This window comes from Varroa destructor, unplaced genomic scaffold (genome assembly GCF_002443255.2).
Source record: "Varroa destructor unplaced genomic scaffold, Vdes_3.0 BEIS01000001.1, whole genome shotgun sequence".
Taxonomy (NCBI): Eukaryota; Metazoa; Arthropoda; class Arachnida; order Mesostigmata; family Varroidae; genus Varroa; species Varroa destructor.
In genome coordinates this window covers 15874855-15896179 of record NW_019211454.1, presented here as the reverse complement: position 1 = coordinate 15896179, position 21325 = coordinate 15874855, and the positions used below count along the sequence as shown (strand labels likewise).

At 43.9% G+C, this 21325-nt stretch overlaps 2 protein-coding genes across 4 annotated transcripts in view; one reads left to right on the top strand and one right to left on the bottom strand.

Moving 5' to 3' along the window:
* Glut1 (Glucose transporter 1) overlaps nt 1-21325 on the top strand; it is a 280015-nt gene that overhangs the window by 77555 nt on the left and 181135 nt on the right. The gene's annotated exons all lie outside the window — the stretch shown is intronic.
* Nucleotides 1-21325, bottom strand: part of LOC147758306 (uncharacterized) — an 88791-nt gene that overhangs the window by 63322 nt on the left and 4144 nt on the right. Inside the window, exon 2 of one of the 2 annotated variants that reach the window (XR_015325987.1) lies at nt 9217-9433. The exons of the other annotated variant lie outside the window; for it this stretch is intronic. The gene's annotated coding sequence lies outside the window, so the exon portion shown is untranslated. The remainder of the gene's footprint in view (nt 1-9216; nt 9434-21325) is intronic. 2 annotated transcript variants of the gene reach the window in all.

The following is a 21325-nucleotide window of genomic DNA, read 5'->3' as shown; positions in this document are numbered from 1 at the left end:
TGATTCTATGACAAATTAACACAAGCATTATCCTCGTGTTTATAATATATATTTAAAATCATAGAACTGGGAAGCTAATATTCATGGTACTATTATTTCTATCTTCACATTGGCAAAGGTGGGATTTCTTCTCCCAGAAAATAAAATTTGTGCCCCTTTGAAAGGCAAATTTTTTTTTAAATATGAATAATACGGTGAAGATTTGAACGGTTCGTTATTGTTTGTAAGATAATTGACTGTATCAAACAAAATATGCCTTGCGTTGCGCATTGTCGCATTACGAAACATATGTATTACTTAATCATATTGGTTTTAATAAAAATATATATGCTTATGGCTAAGGGAGCCATACACCACAAATACGAAATTTACCTAGTTTATAGCTTAGAACAAGAACCCTGTTGCTATGGCACAGTAACGTATATATGTATGCTTGCTTATGCATCAATATTTAGCACAGACAGCACTGACATTTGTTTGTCCTGGTACTCTTTTGTCACTGAATATGCATCTAATGAAACAAGGCGACCAGGATCACTAGCGTGACAATTTCCCGTCATTAATCATAACAGCCCTCCCTTTTTCATCAACGTTGAGCACGTCGTGTAGCTCCTGCGTTGCAGCGCTCCTCGTAGCCTCTGCCCACCGCGTCAAATGCCTTAGCCCGCCTTCAGCTAAATATCTGTTCGTTTTTCCACTGTGTCATCCACCGCACGTGTTGCCTGTCTTTATATCGACCTCTATGCATGCATGCACGCAGTACAGGTAAGGAAACTCAGTAACACGTCAAAGCTACACGACCCCGATCATCTATATTCCCGAGGTTGAGTCTCACATACACACACAAGCATACCATGCGTCCTGACACAGATACATCTATATAGAGCTTACTACGTATATTTAGTTATCTGTGGGACTGGCGATATGCGACTGCAGAGCGAACCCTGCCGGCTAAAGAAAAAAGCGACGCGAGAGCAATTCTTTACGAAAGCAACCGAGCGTACGCGCAACGTTCGGACTTTTTTAGGGCCTGGCGTCCCGTAGAATAACAGCCGTACCAGCGGTGAAGGTGGCGGCAGAGCGAAACGCCAATGTCGGAGTGTTCCTCGCTCTATTCCTCCGCGGCCGGATCAATTGGGTCGAACCGCGGCCCTTTCACTTACGGATGGCCACGGCACTGCTCCGTGAAGGCCACAATGACGACTGCACAGGCAGGCTTGAGTGAATGAGAGGCCCCGGTCGAGCCGTAAACCCGGGGCGGGTCAGTAACACGAAAACAGAAAATGTACAAATCGTAGCAATAACACCGTGTCCACGGGTACAGCTTTAATGCTATAAAAGAGGAGCATCTGATGGCTTAATGAACCTTCTGCTGCTTTCAGCCGCTCAGTTACGAAACAGCGTCTGATGTTGGCTCGGCCGTGGAGCGACAGGGTTGTTCAGTGGTGATTTTGAATGGTCATTCCTGTAAGAGCAGCTGAAGTAATATCGCTGTGGTAGGGACTGAATACGGGAAACGTTGTCGATTTCTAGCTCAATCAAATCTCAATTCGGGAGTGGCGGGGTGGAACAGCGCGCCTAGAGAACGACTCAGGTGCGAGGAATGATGATAGACGGAGCCTAAATGGATTCTCACAAGCAGGGAAAGATCAAAAGCAGCAAAGAATGGGCTTAGGAAGCAGAATGGAAACGGCATACGACCATTCAGTCATTAGCGAAAAGAAACACCATTGCAGGATAACAATACTACATGGACGCAAGCATCGTATGCGCCTTATATGTGTCGTCACCTTATCGAATACCAAAAAACTATGGCATAGTCATCCTGTATCCTTTGCACATATCACGGTGTGATATTGATACAGTCGGTAAATATAGGGGGCTATTATTAATCAAGTGATTCAGATTATTCGCCAGGTAACAAACTATAATAGTTGATTCAATTGAAAATTATGCCTATTCCTTGAGTAGCTTGTCAAGCTTTGAGAGGCCACAATACCGTATGTAATACATTCCTGACTTATTTTGGTTCTTTACGTTTACATTTCGTTACCAAACCCGAACCACACCAACGAATTATGAAAAGCGGCACCGTCATTTCTGCCATTTGTATTAGCTAGCCACATCTATACCAGTTACATACAACAAATCAAATGGTGTCCGGGCAGATACCGAACTTTAGTTCTATCGAACCCAATACCCTACCTCCTCTTACGGCAAATTCACGCACTTCGGAATTGAGTACATTGAGTTGCGATATCTATTGGGTGGCTGCAGAAGGCTTGCCGCTTATTCCGTTAATATTATAGAATTATCCGGTCAATTGAAGACGCAAAAAGGTTGCTGTTTACGTTCGGGCTCTTGTAGTACAAGGCTATGTCAAGACTATGGTGATTCCCTCGGGAGCGTTGTCGCTTCTTTGGTGCCGCTGGTCTGGCGTTGATTAATTTCAAGCGTTTTCCAACCAAAGATGTGTATCATGATGAAACTATTGCGAAAAACAATGTGGGCAAAGCTAGAGGAAAGAAGAATAATTGATAAGATCCAGCTTAACCCAGTTAGGCCAGCCCAGGGTGCGTTGGAACTCCAGCGCGTCCCAAAACGGGTAGTACGAGACAACACAGCGCACTCGTAAGTTACACTTCAAGTGATTTTATCGAGTTTTATTGTTAGTTCTCGTCCGCAGCGAGCTATCGAAGGGATAGCCTTAGGCTGATTTTGATCGACCATAATAAAACAGCCAGCAACGGGCGAGACCATGATTTCATGATAATAAAACGGAGTAGAAGACACTATATTATAGGCTAATGGAATAAGGCATCTACGTAATCTTGAATGAAGGGTACATGCGGCCACATTTAGAGTGGCTTCATCAAGAACAGCGACGACGTTGACTATCGGTATTAAAAAATTCGAATAGAATAGGTTAGTAAATGCAAACGTTATGCGTCTGGACGAAATGATGACGCTAAAAAAAAACAAACAAACATATCGCATCGAATATACGAAGTGGGTCAGTTGGCTGTGTTTGACTCGACCCAGTTAAGAAGTCGTGTCCAAAGAAGTATGACTACAAACAGTAAAGCCTCGAGGTTGAGTGAAGCGCTTAACCTCGCTGCAAGGGAGATTGATACATGTGATGTACTTTTTCCAAGTAATTGTATTTGTTTATACAGCAGTAGAGAAGATGATTAGTAAACAGTGTGAAAATGCTATGGTCTAAAAATACGTCTAGAGACGCACGACCTATTGTTGTCTTAAGGTGTAGTAAAAGGGCTAATTTTGACTGCGGTAAACGAAATGCGTACGGTCGTATTAGTCGATTATGCCTTTCACGCGGTGATCTAGAAAGGCTCGTAGCTCTATGATTGGTCCTAAATAGGAAAATAAGTGTTTGTTGTTTGTACACAGGTACTTGGGATTTGTTGACCTATATTAAGAACAACAGGGTGTTACTGAGTTGGACACGCTTTATTAATAGTTAAGCATCTATGAGATCCGTAACGTATGACATATACTCAGAGAGATGTGCGTATGATATTACGTTTACGTAATGATCCCAAATCAAATTATTTCTTGCCACGACCGCGTACTAACGCTTACTAACGGTTTCTAGCCGTTAATGGTCTTCACACCATTTGCCTTAAAATACCGTTGTTCATTTTGCACTTCAGTTACTTTTTTGACACTACTACAGGCTTATATTATGGCTTAGTGTTTAGCCAATATTGCCTATTCGGATTACCCGATTCTATCTATCCCCTCGCCTACCTGACGACCGCATTATGGCAGATTTCAGAATGGTAAGAACCTGCTACGTTCGTCTGATAGAACGCCTAACAGCGGTACCAGGTATAAAATTTGAACTATCCAATTCACTTCGTTAGTTACAATTAATGCGCCCAGATGAGTACTTTGGGACACTACGTAATGCTAAAAATTCGCTAGGAAAGCAAAGAATTATGAGAAAATGTATATAGGCTGGCCTCTATTCAAACTATGGTCAAAAAATCACAAATCCTGTCCTTATGTTCTTTTACTTAAAGCGTTTATGTTTCATAAGTAAAGATAAATTCAGCATGCAAAGAAACAAGAGCCATGCGGACCGAAAGGACAACTGATTGGCCTGAGCATCGGCTATCTAAAACTTCTTTACGTTGACTGCCTTACAATTGGCTCAACGCAAAGCTTCTGTCTGTAAACCGCATTAGTATCATGGTACGCCAAAAGAGAAGCGTTATAGTAAGTTTCTATTCGCTGACCAAGAACGAATCAGCACCGAACGACAATGGGACAAATGAGGGAAAGAACAATTAATGAAAAAACTGACCAATGAATAAACGTCGTTACACAGCAGTCAAGTCGTTCTGTCAAAGCGTGTTCTACATGCGATAACATCAGATATTACTCGACATGGATAAGCACACAATCAAGCGATTCATTTCAGCACTCCAGTTAGTCAGTTGATAAGCGCAGCCACGAAATCCTCGAGAGCTAGATGACTCGACAATTAATAGGGTGCCGTTATATTGTACATAAAATAGAGACATCGAAGACCTGTCTGCGTGACATTCAAATGAAACCTTTGCCTGGTCGTCGGATCGAAAGGGAGGATCAAGAAACGAAGGGGAAGATCGACAATCTCAAGGGAAAAGTCTAAACGACCTTTCAAATAAAGACGCAGCTTTTTTTTTTAACAGATCGTGATGATGACGTGCCATTATCTGTAAGCGGTTGCAAAAGGCACTAAGAATGCTAGAAGTACGCTACGAAATAGCGCAGCTGTTGCATGAAAGAACCACAGAGATCCAAGCGCAGGTAATTTCAGGCATAGGACGCCCAAGGGGGGCGCATTTGGATGCATAACATAATAAAATATTAATACAAGATTAGTTCTGTAGGAATCTATAAGTTTTGATTTTGTTTCTCAATGTTTTCGGAATTGAATTGGCTAGATAAAACGAGTAAATCGTCACCTTGATCGCCATAGACAAAAAGCACAGAGGCTTCTGTCAACTCTTTTAATACACGTTGTACTCTTTGCTTTCATTCCAACGACGAGTCGCCCCCTCCGACGGTACCTTCCGAAACGATATATAAATTATACTATATACATGTGTGAGATTCCATTACGAATTCCTCTACATCGTCTAAAGGCTTTTCTTCTACGCATACGAAATTCTTTCCCGTCCCATTAACTAGTCGTTATCCATTAGCCCCGCGACACAGACCCGTTTGAGTTTCTTTCTTAAACTTTCTATCGCAAAAAAGCCATACGGGAACGGGATAGTCAACGAGTGAAACGACCAGCTGAGAATCGGGAACACACTATAGTTCCGGGCCACATCTTTCAGCCAAGTCTTGTCCTTTTAGGTCCTCGGCTTGCCTTCTTAAAGTAGCGCGCGTTCAGCTTTTTCTTGCCTAAGAAGAAGTAGGCGACGAGGCTCTATGTAAGCGATTGGAAGAGAACAAATATTATAGTAGCATAAAAACACGTTAGCCACTTTTGTATTTTTCGGAACTCCTTCTTGCGGAACCGCCGTCACAAGCGGACCGGGCCGTTAGGCTGGTCTACTGCAGGATGTATATAGAGCGTAGTGCACATGTCCTGTTTGTAGCATCAAAGTAACAGGAACCGGAGCCGGGCCGGACACCCCGCCAGTGTGCTATTCTGTTCTCGTAGTATGATACTTTGTACAAAGGAACGTCTTCTAGTTTCGATTTGGGAACGACCTATGCTTGTACAATTGAAAAGAAACAAAATTAGAGAGAGAGCGCAAGGAAGAGATGACGTAGGCGATTTACAAGTTTTTTTTCCTGTGTTTACTTTGTCTAGAACACTGGCCAACTTGGAGGCTGTGGCTTCGTTGAATCACAGCCACGTAGCTGATGTGCTGCGACCGCTATTGTGGGTAACCTTATGTTCACAGGAATGAAGCGTTGGACACCGCGGATTTGGGACGCTTTTTGTAAGGAACTAGGGTACCCTTCAATCGTAGCGAGCGCCCGTCGACGTAGGTAATGCAGTGTGGGACGTGAAATGGCCGAGGTTCGATACTAGGTGTGGAAATAGCTCGCAAATGTTGACACTATCTGAAGCAATACTGAACGTAGAAAGTAGAACCAGACGTAAAAACTCTAAACACTCAGTTTAATTTCAACTGTGTAGGTCGTAGCGTTGTTGCAACCTCTGTATGCACTATGCCCTGTTCTTATTATTATTATTTTCCTAACAACCATTACATACATCTACAAGGTTCTAGAATGGCGAAACCTCCACAGTTAGTTCTGAAGTTTTTTTCGTTGGACTTCAATAATGCTGTCATTGCGTTTTTCTCCGTCAAGAGCCATATGCCTAGCGCTCTTTTGACGACAAACCAGCAGTTGTTGTTGTGAAGCCTCTCTATGGACGCCCGCTACGCCACAGACCCAGCATCTTGTAGGGTAACGAGAATGGGCGTCCCAGGAGTCGAGGTACTATGTGTGTTGTTATGATTTGGCTATGCTACAAGCTACGGGCCGTATAGTAAAGTCGGTGTGGCCGCTCAGCCCAAAGCTGGAGCTAGCTTTCGACCAAGCTATTCTAAGGCGAACTACGTTATGGAAATCGTCATCTAACCCCCTCTTCCTTGCTTCGATCGCCGCTGAGGCCTCGGGCAGACAGTGGCCGTAGCGGAACACGAGACAGGAAGGAAAAGCTTTGAAAACGGGCTTCTAGTAGTGGCTACCACCTTGCAAGTCTTTGCAAGCAGTGATGGGGCGTTTGCGCGCTTTTGGAAGTGGGGAAAATACGAATAATTCGCACGCGATTCTAAAGATCGCAGGAAAAACCGCTTCGAACGAGTAATCCTCCAACGGGCGATGGACGAAAAATCCGAAAATAACACTAGGCGTCAACGCAACGATCAGAGGTTTTCACGCGAGGATGCTGAGAAGAACGCGGCCGACTTTGCATTTCTATTTTGCTTCAACGGGGTGGAGGAGGAATGTGATCGGAGCCGGCGATGCTGGCATCGACGCATATTGGTCCTAAAATGGTCCCAACTCGAAGTTCCCTAGGCTGCGAGAACGCCAATCATAACGTGTGAAGTCGAGAGCAAATATTGAATATGGATGTGTCGATGTACAGTCACCAACCCCCATATAGATCTCCTCTGCATATTCAGCCACATATTATAACAATAGGAATGGATACGGTCGAAATACGGAAAATTTGTTGCGATGGTATGGTACGGCGAACTTTTCCATATGTACTCTTAATCATTCAACAATTCACTGTTGATCAAAAAGAATAGGCTGACATCGCACGATATGAACTTGGTCCGAAAGCAACACTGGCTGATATTCGTACCATAATTCTAGTAATAGTCATAACTGTTACTTATATTATGATTTAAAGGCACTCATGGCATACTCCTTCTATATAGTGGATACGCCTCCTCGGTTACTGCATTAGGGTTTTTTTCCTTTTTTTCTTACTTCAGTGAATATATTCGTATACCATAATCGCGAATCTTCTGCGGAGACAATTTGACCGTGTCACAGGCTGGATGAAGCAGCAGAAGGCGCGGAATTCGAATTCAGTGATAGTACAAATCGCGAAACGATGGGCAAACACATTATTAACATAAAGCATTATAGAAGTGTATGACTAATTCAAAAACACACAATATCTGTACATTGTCCCAACCGTTCGGAGTCAGCGAGAACTATGTCTGAATAAGTGAGTTACCTGTTTGTCAATTGGCGGTCAAGGTCGGCAAAAACATGGCGGACATTGGCTTTGAAAGTTCCGTTGTTGTTATCAATAGAATGATGCAGTCATTATAGCTCCGTCAGCTCGACATTTTAATCATCGCGTCTCTTCACCATCCAACCGCGTTACCTCTTTTTGCACGAAAGATACGATTGCTCCGGTCAGCTGGGTCGTTAAACTATGCTAAGTCGTATATTTATGAAGAGTGACATTGATCAGTAGCAAGCAAAACAGAGACATAGATGAAAAATACTCGAATCAATTAAACTTTAAAAGGTCTACCTATATTGGTGTGCCGTTTTGTGGCAGTGTTGTGAAATAGATAGCAGTCAGAATCAGTGTGACAGCAGTAAAAACGTTCGAGCGGGGCAATGAAAACGGCCCCAAATGGCAAACAGAATCGTCCTTGCAAATTTTCCTTGAGTTAGCTAAATATACAAGCACAGTACCCAGACTTCTAACGGAAAGCAACGGAAACGCATCTATAACTCGTATTCGATTATTCCTGCACTCTATTCTACCCAATATTGTTGCCCTCTCCATTGGCAGAATGGGAGAATACCTAATAACCGGGTCAATTGATAAAAACAACTCTGTTAGACGATAGTCGCCGTAGTGCATTGATGCAGCGGGATCCAGGAACACCATGCTACATGAACCTGGTAATGGATAGACTGGAAAAAACGCTTCGTGCAGTGTACGAACACCGCGAACTAAGTTGACTGACATAGATCTAATAAACATCAAAGTTTCGCGATGTGTTAGCTATAAACGAGTCTACATGGCCTTGTGAGCACCACAAAAAATCAGCTCAGATTAGTAGCGCATTGTCCATCGGTAGGCGCCAACAACCTAACAAAACTGTTAATAAATTTTACTAAATATAAATAAATTTTGCTAACTTATCTACTGATCGTTAGTATTCACACATCGCGCACATGCCGGATCGACGACTCGTTGAACCTAACTACAACCACCTTTAAGGTAGTCGCCTTCGTGAAGTTCTTAAGATGGTAAGCAGTATCGCTGTCGTCTTCGAATGGCAGTCTTCCCTGACGATAAAACTCTGGGTTTCCTTGAAATAAATCTGTTATACCGATGTCAACGTTTCTTATATCATGCCATGCTTTACGCATCTATAACTTTAATAATTATAACTTCCGCATTTAGACATGTTAACGGAACTCGAAGCAGAGATTCCAGGTGTCTATTAAGTATTTTTCATTTTTACCTAGAAATTTCCTATATGAAGCAAACGTATAATAAATAAAAGTTACTAACGTAATATCAACGTGGATCAGATGCACCTTATTTCAGTTACATTTTAACTCTATTCGCGGCAGCTCAACAGTCGTCATTTCCCATGCAATACAAAACGTGGCGACAAGGACATCATATATAAAAATGCTTTAGGACACACACGGACCATTAATGTTTAGAAGACAAATAAATCAACCAACCAATAAAAGTCCTGAATCCAATACCAGCCTGCCTGAAAAAAAGCATCCGGTTTGAGCTTGAAGCTGCTTATTGGTCACTTCTAACAATGACGCGACGATTGGTTGTACCTTCCGCTGCATTCGGGTTGAACAACGACACCAAACGATGCCTGGCTTGTCCAAGGCATTGTGGTGAACGCCCCGAGACGAACCTATATCGACAATTGGCGAGCGACTCCTGAGACCGCAGTAGTATTAAACGCCTTATGAATGTTATCAGACAAACAAATATGGCTGAACAAATGATTGATATTGTGTGTGTAAATACTGTAGTGTACCATTTGAAATCATTTGTTTTATCATCTAGAGAAATATTGTTAAACAATGGAGCCGGTGATGCCACCGAATTATTTGTCAACGCCGCCGCTGGCCAATCTTGTGTCGTAAGCAATAATATCAAATGTTTACAGGTACGAAGTTATAACTTTAAACGATCTCTAGTTGTTACAATAAATTCACGTAGGGTCACGTAGCCTAGTTTATTGTAAGAAAATTATATATAATTTTTTTCGTGGCACAGGTATTAAGAGGGCCTGATCTAAGGCGTGCCATTAATTTAAGTCACTACTAGTGTTAGACATCGCGGACTAAACTAGGAGAAAATCTATTATCTATATTTAGTAGTTATTTAGTAGTTAGAGTACTTCTATTTATATTGATGGAAAGTGGTGATCATATGTATTTGGTACACTTGCTAATCAATCGGAGCGGCTGTGACACCAACTTGATAGATTTTAATGTACATAACGTTAATATTTCGATAACTATATATATATATATATATATATGTAAAATGAATAATTAATAAACAAGCAATCTTTAACGAAGGCAGATTAGAGCATTTCTGCCATCAAGCTATAACATGTGTACTTCATGGTTTTCTTGGCACTCACATAATTCTAAACATTAGAATTACAACAGTTATAAATTTGATTTTTTTAAAGTATCATGGTTCTGTAGATAGTATTTAAAAAACAAAATATTATATTTTTATACCTATCATACAACCGCTGCATTCATGGTCCTACGATCTTTGTAGTCGTACTAATATCACAGGTAGTGCTAATAGAAATACAAAGATCAAGGGATACCTTATGCGAAACGGCTTCGGCAGGCTTTTAACGTTCTTGTTGCATCTTCGCTAGGACATCTAGGCAAACACCGGGAATCCCTTGTTGCTGACGTACGTTCTCAAATCAGCTTTGCTGGTTACAGTTACTCGTGTAGGCCGTCAGGTAACTGAGCTATCATTCTATCCTATTCTTGACTCGTTACATCAATCTTCGCTGGGTAACGTCGTAACAAAACGGCAACAGGCGATTTGTCTCTTCTGCGATTGTGCGTAGGACAAAATGGCAAAACGAGAGACTCGATATCTGTCGTTTTGAGATACGAACAAACAGTCGATTCCATTTGGCCTAATAATTAACGAACCGACTAATGGTCAATGGCGGGGCGATGTTTAGCCACTTACATACGTACATTATACTTGCGCGTTTAACTCAATGGTGTCTATCTAACAGTTCTCTATCAACTTCGTGCGTCTTTCGAGACGCGATGGCCGCGCGTGCTAGCCTATTTCAACTTATCTCTATGCTTCAGTTGCCCAACATGTAGCGTTCCTTGAAAGTTTACTTCTCAGCTTACTTATGCAGTGACATTCTCGTGTTTCGGCTGGAAACGACAATCGTATCACGAGAAAAGTATAATACTATTAATTACTTTTAATAACAGCATCAGCGGACCACAACAGGTTTCATTTAAATATACAGGCTGCATCAGGTCGAAGGCACTGAGACTGATAAGGAATGACAACATAAGTAGCACATAGCAACAACAACAATAGCGTCAACATTTACTTTGCCTCTCCATCTGTCGCGATTTTTTGACGACGTTGATGTCGCTTTGGATTTATCGATTCCTGCCCGAAGCTTTCTCTAGTGGGGTAAACGAGTAGTGGGAAAAATTGGCGCTCTCGACAATCTAAACCGCGGCACCGGTATCACGGCACGTCGTTTGCAATGGCGACGGCAAACTTGGATAGTAATGATAGTGGCCTGACTAGTCGTCTAGGCTCGACTCTTGACTCCATTCGTTCTCTAGGCCTAAAACGATTCCTTCAGAAGTTAATGGAGTTTAAATGAGAAGAAAGCAGTAACACATTGCTATTATTACTACTACCACCACCACTTTCCAGATTCTGCCATTTGCTACAAATCGAAGACTCGCTAGGCGGAGTCGCCCATTTACCGAAACCCAGTGTTCTACCGGGTGTTACGCAGAACTAGGCTTTACTGAACTGGGATTAGCTTCACATTGGCTCTCGGCTGCACTTCATTATATATGTACATATACACAGTTGTGTGTTCGAGGGCATATGTTAGGGCATATATACGAAGCAAATAATCGAAGCTTCTGTTATTTTGTATCGCTTTGTTAAGGAGTGTTTATACAATAGGTTTATGATTTTCATAGTAATGGATGTGAAGATCACCTGCTATTTGAAATATTTGTTATTGGATGTGCTGGCTAGACACAATGCTCATCGAGAGCTTGGTGGAAATGTGAAGATCTAATATATTGGTTATTGACGGAGTTGCTGGTTCGATAAGGAAACGGTCAGAGAGCGATTTTACATCGCACGGATGTGTGTTCAATGTAAGTTGATAGTTAATGTATTATTGACCATTTTACATATTCGTAAATACTATATGGAATACGAGTCAATTTGTGGGTTGAGAAAATGTATTTGGGGTTGAGAGTATTGCGAAACAGGCCGGTGTAGTCATTGTTAGCTTTAGACACCCGTAGTCGACAGACTAACCTAAACTGAATGTAAGTGCAGCTTTTGTAATGATTAGATACCAAAGGTCCGCATTGAGCAAAAATAACAATATACGTACAGGCATTGAAGCTCATAAGGGCTGACTTTCTGACGGCATTCATCGACAATGAGCCGCCGTCCCTCTATTGTTAATGCTGTTTTAACTTCGAGCTTGCCTTCGATTTGAGCTGACTGCTGTCAGTTCGAATGTACTATGTTTTTAACAGGTACTTTTTAATTATGAAGCCCAAGCTGATAACACGAACTTCTAAAGCAATCAATTGCCAACTAATTTCAAGCAAAAAAGGAAAGTTTTCATCTGGGTAGAAACTCGGCCAGCGCTTAAATTCGGCGCGTCCTTCTGTCAAATTGTAAAGTCACCGCACTGCTAATCGCCATAGACGAGCTTGTTGCTTTGCTTGTAAAAGAACTAACTGAAACTATCTGAAAACACTAGTGGACATAGCACAATAAAAAGAAGAGTAAAAAAAAAGTTTAAGAAGTAAAGTATGAAGAAAGCGAGAGGCACACATATAAGGGCTTCGGGGCTGAGCGCCCGCAGTCTGCATTTTTCGTACCGGCGTCCAAAGAGACTACAGAGCCGGAAGTTGTAAGCCAGTTTAGATTGAGGCTGGGTTGAGAAAAATATGTATATTTGAAAATACTAAAGATAAGCGGGATCGTAAAAGACATAAGTGCAGGAAGACGAGCTGTGAATATTGGAAGCACCGCATTGACTGTCTAGCCCAGACACTAACAGTGGCGATGATAACGTTGCCAAAAACCTTCCAGACCCACAGAAATCAGCATTGCCCACGCCGATACTAACGATGCGCCAAACAAGTGAGGCAACGCGCGGACCCCGGAGAGATTGACTGAAGTCCGGCGTTGATTCAGCTTTTGCGATGGTTCTTGCCGCTATGATTCTCCGCTATCAAATTGCGCCATCGCTTGAACGCGTAATGGAAGTCTCTGCTAAAGAAGCTACTGGTGCTCGTATCTGGGCTGGTGTTGGTGGTAAGTAGACTTTCGTCGGGGGAGCAGTGGTCTGTAAGGCTAGCAGGACTAATAAGAAATAGCAAAGTGCTAGGCTCCATAGCAGTCAACCGATATTGAACGGTGCGGGGCACAGCCAGGGCTCGAAAGCCTGCCGGGTGTTCCCAGGCTCTGTCTGTTAGCAGAGCCAACTGATCGGCATCCACCAGTGTCCGAGTGCCAACGGCCGGCGAGCGAGTACTAACCAACGGAGAAGCCCAAAGCGTTAGCTGTGTGTGCACGCACACGGAACGGCGAGGGGCCGGTTCCCTAGATAACTGTGTTCCTAGCTTCCTGGTTTCTTTCTGACTGCCTGCTTGTTGGCTTGCCGGCTGACTGACTGACTCCCAACGGAGCCATCGCGTTCCAGGTAATCGGACTCTTGAGGTTTCCATCCGGCGACGAGAACAGTCTGAGGCACGGCCAGAAGCAGACGCCTGCTGCTTCACCAGCCACCTCCGCAGTCGGCTCCTCCTTCGTCCTCATTGATGCTGCCCACGGCCGGGCAGTCGGAAAATGCTGGACCTAATGGGGCGAGTGGGCTGCTGCAGGTCCTGCTACATTTTAGTTTAAAACACATCCAGTAAAGGTGACCGCAGCGGTGGCAGCAGCTGATCGACACAACGACCAGTAGTACGTTGTTACTCATTTAGATAGGCAAGAGCTGGTGGAGCTCTAGGCGGCGTTTGGAGCCGAGTTGGGGGGCCCAAAACCCCTCAGGTCGGTACGTCAGGGGTACGGCCCGAATGCGCGGTAGCTGCAGTAATACCTCAGTTTCTTACTGAGCAGCAGGCTATTACAGTTAAAGGGGGCCGGGCTCGTGAGTCACCGCACCTCGACGAGCTTATGAGAGCTTGCTGGCACGTCGAGCCATTGTGTGATCCGTTTGCTTCCCACAAACTTGGCGTGTTATTTTCTCGTTATGCACAATGGCACTCTTGTTCACTATCGCCATCATCGTACCTACAAGCTGTTTTTGCTGATGATTTGCTTTGGTACTTGGGTAAGAAGGGAGCATTCAGCGACCCAGCAAACGGGTCAGGAAACCCACTGGAAGGGTGGCTTACTGGCTTGCGAGTGAAGCCACCTTGGGAGCTCGAATAGGGTTCGAATGGGGCTCCGATGCATGATGTAAGATGCCGGCATGTGTTGAGCACTCGGACGAACCAAAACTTGCGTCGCACGTACGTTGAGAGGGCTGAAGAGCGATCGAGTTGAAAGGATAAAGAATATTGGATTATTAATTGCTGCTATCGCAGCTATCTTCGCTCGAACAAAGTCCTCCGATTAAATATACCAACATGTACATTCTCGGATTGGTGTAGGTGGAAAACCGTTTTCAAAATGAGAGGCCATTTCGCATGGCCTATTAGCCAGACGGTGAAAGCACTGAGTTAAAAAGACGATGTAACAATGAAAAGACCAATCAACAAAAAAAAAAAACACAACTGCTTCGTAAATTATGAGTTCATATTTTTATAGCGCCCTGTACTCCTTAGGTGATTCTCTTTTTCTTTTTTTTTTTTTTTTTCATTTAACGCACGATTATTGGAAGAACATCGAATGCGAAGTTTTTGACAATGAAGATCTTTTCACTTTAAATGATTTCAGGCTCTGTATCACTGCATTGTCTTAGGCGGATTTGTTTATACAGTATGTGCTATTGATAGATGTGCGAGTAATTAGATAAACAACTATAGCGTTCTTTATCGTGTCATGTGTAAAGTTGATTTCGGACGAAAAACTCTCTTGTGAAAAGAACGTCTGCGAAATAAATAGAGTTTATTCTAGAAATAGAAAAACATCCCTATACCACTTAGATTGGCGCTGTTGTTGTCATTGTCATCATTACTGTTATTATCGTAAAGCAGCGGTTAATTCAAAACGCAAACCAATATAAAACACAGTGTTCAATATCTTAGCCAAATTGGACATAGAACATGAGACGTGAAACGTTACATATCTATCGTTAAATATATAATTATAATGAGAGACTTAATAAGAACTTGGTTTAATAGGAAGCTTAAATAATAAGCACTAGAAGAACACTTGGTTTTTTCTAGTTAATGTAGTAACACCTGCTGTATAGATCGAACGCTATCCTTTTTACGTGTATCCTCTAGCCTCAGTGAACGTATGCAAATACTACGATAGTTGTCATAGTTCTAATTGTAGCGTCGTTACCAGATAGAAAGCCTAATCGCTACAAGAACTGCAATTATTATTTTTGTCAGCCACTCTGCAGCTTTCTAAAGTTGTTACCATTATAACCACGATAGAAAACTCTATCCATCGTCGGATATGAGGCCTTGTAACTTATGCGGTTCGATAACAACACTCGATTAGGTCGGCGTTTCATCTTGTCTGTAAGCGCCTCTATGTGTCTAGAAATATCAACGATAATTTCACCTGGTTGTTACAGTCGACATCCCCCCAGCTATCGGCTTTTCATATTACCCCGGCTCTGCTGCATGATCGACCGTTACGAACGCTGAGAACAATCTCGACCGTTTCTTCCATCGCCATCACTACGGTTTCCCTGTGACGTGATGGATATTGCTCGATATAATATGAATCTCTCCCTCTTAACGCTGTCCCAAGCAACTAACCCTGCGTCCAATCCTCCGATCCTTCTCCTCATCCTTTCGTCCTAACTTTCGCTGTCGGCTGCGTCCACCCCCGCTACCGCGTTTGCGTTATCCTTTGGCCCCCCTTTTCTGCCTCTCCCCCTTTACCCATTTTTCTCTTTCCGTGTGATTCAACCATTCGCTGGATCTATTCGCTCCTTTGTGCTGTGTTTTTGACTTCCCTCCACGTACATGTGCCATTCTTGGCACAGTTCGCTTGTAAACTACGAAACGAGCTCGTTCGTCTCTTGGAAGAGGTGAAGGCTACTTTCTCAACAGCATCGTCGTCTTCGGCGATCCTCTGAGAAGCCGATTTCCTTCTACATCGTATCTAATACTAGCCACATTTTCCTTGATGGTGCGACATGTTGGTGCTCGTTATGACGTTCATATAAGAACGACCGAACTGCTGAAACGCGTGCAAGAAGCAAGGCAGTGGGGGCAAGTAAAAAGGAGAAGTAAGGTGCGAACGCAACAAGAGTAGACGAAGTTTCAGGATAGGAATGTGGTAACAGGTCAGGTTTCGCTGTTGCGATTTGCTAACTGTTTGGGTTTCGGGCAGCGCAGCCCGAACCTGATAAACTACTCCTGGCTCCTCTGCGACATAAAATGACGCCCATCGATCCGCATACGCTTCTCATTCGTACTGATAGGATCCATGAGACAGGGGGTACAGAAGGACGAAGTAAGGTTTTGAAAGGTCTGTGGTTCTGCAAACTAGGGACATCTTCGATTCTGGTGTGGGTGCTACAACTGATGTGGAAGGATAAGCATAAAGATAGGCGTAGAGCAAGGGGCGGTATGCAGATGGGTAGCGGAAAAGTAGGCCGGAGAGCGAGTTGAAGCGACTGAACGACAGTAGGGTTCCTTAATTTGCCCGGTGGTGACGAAAATCTTTTTTATACGGAGGGCGACAGCGAAGAGCAGTTGCAGGCCTTCGTGGCTAGCGCGTACTGCGTCGAAGCCCGCAATCGGCTGTATCGACCGTCACCCACGTTACGGATTTCATTCTACTCTTTCTTTTTTTTTTTTTTTCGGGTAGTTAAGTACATAATGAGCCCTTCAAATAGCCAAAGTAATACAACGGTATTTAGTGCTGAGCTACTGTCGATTGATTCAGAAACGAATGGCAAATGGACGTACTTTAACAGCGAGGATTAAATATAACGCAATCACTGTAATAATTACGCTCATTTTTAGCATGCACGGTCATTTGGCATAGCTTCGTTATAACTATTACAAGTACTATTACTATTAAGTTCAGTGCTAGATAGAGAATCTCAATTGGACATTTCATCGCACAGCTGACACTCCTGCAAGAGCGTCATGTCTGTTAGGTGATACATATACACGTTCGCGCGTAGTCTGAACGGGTGAAAAGCTGTTGATGACATTGGAGTCAGAAGGACGAAGACGAAATGACGAAAAAAAGAAGTGCTACAAAGAATGAATGCAATACGCCAAAGAAATGCGGTTCTGCGCAAATTCTCGATGTAATTCAGAACTTAAACATTGAAATATTGAAACAGTAAAGCAACCACGTACTAAGGTGCAACCAAAGAAAGACTATTCAGGGCGCCAACGTCGGCACTAAGATCCCTCAGGCAGTTGTCAGGTACTAAGGGATGCACATTCCGCGTGGAGTTAGACAGAAAAAAAAAAAAGGAAAGAGAAAACGTGTGTTTTGTACCCCGAATAAGCTAGGTAATTTCCTCAGGGGTCTCGTATAGTTTTTATCTAAGAGTTCTGAAGCTTTGGGAATCGGCAACCAGTCAAGGAATGGCGGCCGAGTACTCACGTAGCTACTACAGTTCCGCCTCTCGAACAGCTGCCGTCGGTGTATTGAGTTAGGGTGTATATACGTCGAAAGCGTGAGACGCAGTCTCTAGTGGTGGATATGTTGGCTAGCAATTGCTATAAACACCAAACTCGTTTCGTCGGTTGATGGTAGTCAGCGCTCTATAAGAGCACTAGCGTGTGTATGCGGATCTGCTAGACCTAGAAGCTACAGCCGAATAAGGTGAAAGAGGCCGACGCACACGCTATCAGATGGTTTCAGGAATGATGCGTTTCTTCAGTGCTGCTACTGCCGCTACTTGCGTTCAGCATGAAGGGTGGCGCCTCACCCTCGGCGAAGCACGAGATCCGGCTCGACCTCAGCTCGCTGACCTAACCTAGTAGTGGCGAAGGTGTTAGCTGTTAGAGCTAGTGACGCTGCCACCATTGGCTGGATACCGTGCCGACAGAATTTTCTGGCTGCAAAGCGACTGTTATCAGCGGACAAGGAGAAAGCAATCCTTAGAAAGCTAGTAGAGCTAACCAGCGACCTGAAGCGGAGCCTGAGCCCGATTCTACTTTTGTCTGGATCGGCCTGCAGCAGATGAAGCGCACTATTGCCTGCGAACGAAACCTCTGGCCCACATCCTCGTTATGGGCCAACGGCTAGCAAGCCATATAGAGTAACTTGACAGGCCACAGTAGAAGTAGTAATCAAGCAGACGTTCTAAAAATCGATTTTATCAAACAAGCAGGAGTGACAGCGTGCCCCTGCAAGCTGGCCGCAGGCGCCAGGCCGTACCGTTACCAGATCGGTCGGTACCAGAATTCCGACCTAGACTCCCTTCCGTTGCTCTTCTGATGCTATCACTCCCACGGCCTATACCACTCTTTGCTTAAATGCCTTCTAGCCATTTGCCTCTTGTCTTCCTTGGTATTTTTGAGGGGCGTTCCGCCACAATATACGTACGAACGGTAGCCCAGAACACTTGTTACGTATCGCTGTCCAGAAAGAAACCGTTGCAGAGAGCAGGAAAGCAACGAATGAACGAACGTAGGAAAAGATAAAGGGGACAAAATAAAGCCGAAAAACAACCCGTCGACAGCGCAATATTGCTCAGCTTTTTCGCCATTTCAAGCGACGGGGTCTTGAAGTTCACACTACTTTACCTTTATATGCAAACAAGTTTCTTTCACTAACTACTTATGTGTTTATATATATATATATATACCGAATCGATACTGTGGTCTGTTTGTTGTATAAAAACTGAATGAAATGCAATTTGTTGAATGCGTTAGCAATTGCGGGGTCATGCCGGCATTCGCTGCATATTCGTAGAGGAACTATTAGCAATAGTTATAAAAAAGAGCCGAGATACAAATAACAGCGAAATAGATTTAGAGAGGTATACAAAAAGAAGACGAAATTGATAGCATTAGATTACTCAAATCAACGACCCAGGCCCGCAGCTCACTAGCAGCCCAAGGCAGATGTCATTGGCGTTCTAGATTTTCCCTGTGCTCCTACCGCTCTAACTTTTTTCAATTCAGGAGAACTACTGTCCTTCTCATAGACCCATCACCTTACATAGGAGCTCTCCGACAATACGTTAGCAGATGACAGGAGTGGCAGAGGCATGTCTGTTTGGTAAAAAAAAAACACTTTTTCTCAACTTGACGGGCAGATGGTCGGGTCGAAACGAGAAGGATAGAAAGCTATCCTCTTTCTCTCACCTATACAGGAACCGTGCGAAGGAATAACTTAAAGCTAACTCCACAGTTCAAAACTCTTTAACTACTTGATAGAAGCAGCGTTCCCTGTCGTCGTATTACTACTTCTAGGTCTGCTCCTAGTTCCTCTGATCTCCGCGCTGCGTTGGCCGAGACCAGGTTGGGTATCTCTACCGGGTTCTACACTTTTTCCAGCCCCCTTGGAAGGGTTTGCGGTGCCGGCCGCCAGAGGCGTCCGCCTTAGGCGCGAAAGCACCCTTAACAGTAGCAACAGCAGTAGAAAATGAAAGCCGCGCCGAATAAAACGGAAGACTTTCTGTCGAGAGACAGCAAATCGACGCCGCTTCAGCTAACCAGCCGGTCTACCGGGAAGTTGGGCAACCAGCGAGTAGTCCACTGGACTACACACCCAATCTAAAATTTGTAGCCCGCTCTGCCGTCCTAGAATTCCTTTCGAGTCACCTCTTCTGCAACTAGTCTTAGAGCTTTCCACGGTGCCTCTCTCAAAGTCTCCCTGTTTTTCTTTTTCGATCTCTCCAAGTTATTCACAACTTCCCAGCCCAGATGAATCAGGGTCGACACCGTGCCGTACTTCCTAGCGGTAAGAGTGGATTTAGCTAGGGGAGCAAAGTGAACTAAAGTTCTAGTACTGAAAGCTACAACTGAAGTCGTTGGCACAATGCTAATTCTCTGCAGCGGCAGTGGCGGTAATGGCAGCGGCTGTAATGACCGTGTCTGCCGCTGGGGCAGTCGAGTCTCCTGAGGCAAATCCCTACGATCAGGACCACAAGGCTTATGCCATGGGCACCGATGGACTTGACCCGGTCCATGTCTGTTGCTGCTGCTACAGTTATCATTAGTATTAACAACAGAAGTGGCCGTAGGGACGATAGGTGTGGAACTCTCTGCATTGGTTCGGCACCAATCGAAGGAGTCCTTGGAATCATCTCGCCACCCCAGTAAAGGTTGTCACCATAAACCGCAGACGTAGAATAAGCAGTAACAGCAGCATCATGACCGATTAGCAGTAGTCAGATGATTATTATTATTATTATTCGATTAAACGCAAAGGCAAGATCTACATACGAAGCGGAAAATACATCCCTGTAGATCTGAACTGAGATTTGTCGCAAACTCCAACTCATCGATGTTACCTATCGTAGCAGCCACTACATAATGACGTGGTGGTCGATCTCACACTACCGCGAGCATCTCTACCATGAGTGGCTCTAAAAAGATCGTTAACATTCGAGAAGTCTTTCTAGCACGACGACACTGTTGGCAACGAGTAAGGGGAGGTTGCAGTGATACGCGTTCTGTCGACGGTTTGTGCCGAACCTCGAGTGGCCTGGTCTGCTAAAACTCGCGTACCTGTTCGCGAGCTAGAGCTTCTACGGTACAAGCAGTAGTGGTAGCTGAAGTAGTTAGCAGTGTGCCATCGACGTAAAATTGTTAATGTTCATGTGAATGGCGACGCTGACATAGAGCACTGTTTACCTCTCTGGCGTCTAAAGGCGCATCAAAAAGGACAGAAAGAACGTATACGAGAAAAGGGAGCAAAGAAGAAGTGAGAGCTACTGACGTTGAAACAATGTCGCTAGAGAACGCAGAGCGTCAAAAAATAAAACAACGATCAAATGAATGCTTATTCGACCAATAAGAGACCACGTCCCTGAACGGTGCGCGACGCCCCGCAGTACTGTGCTAAATACTGAGAAGTAGGCTGAGCTCCGCTTTCAAATCAATATGTGTATGTGAGTGGTGGCTAATCGATAGCGAACGCATAGAACCAAACGCGCATCTTTCGCCATTGGAACTGGCTGACAGGACCGACTGTTTTGTGAAACGGACGGCTATGGCTAGTTAGCTAGAAGGACAACTTATTCGGATGATACTCAGGGCTGGTAGAGCCTGCTTTAGCAAGGCCACCTTGGAGCGGAACGAGAAGAAAATGAATACAGCCCCAGACTTATAGTGGATTGTTTAGAAGGGATTTAACTAGGTGCTCCCTAGAACTCGCATGTTTGACAGCCTGGACTTGAACTAAAAATCACGAATTAAAATATCTATTTAAAGA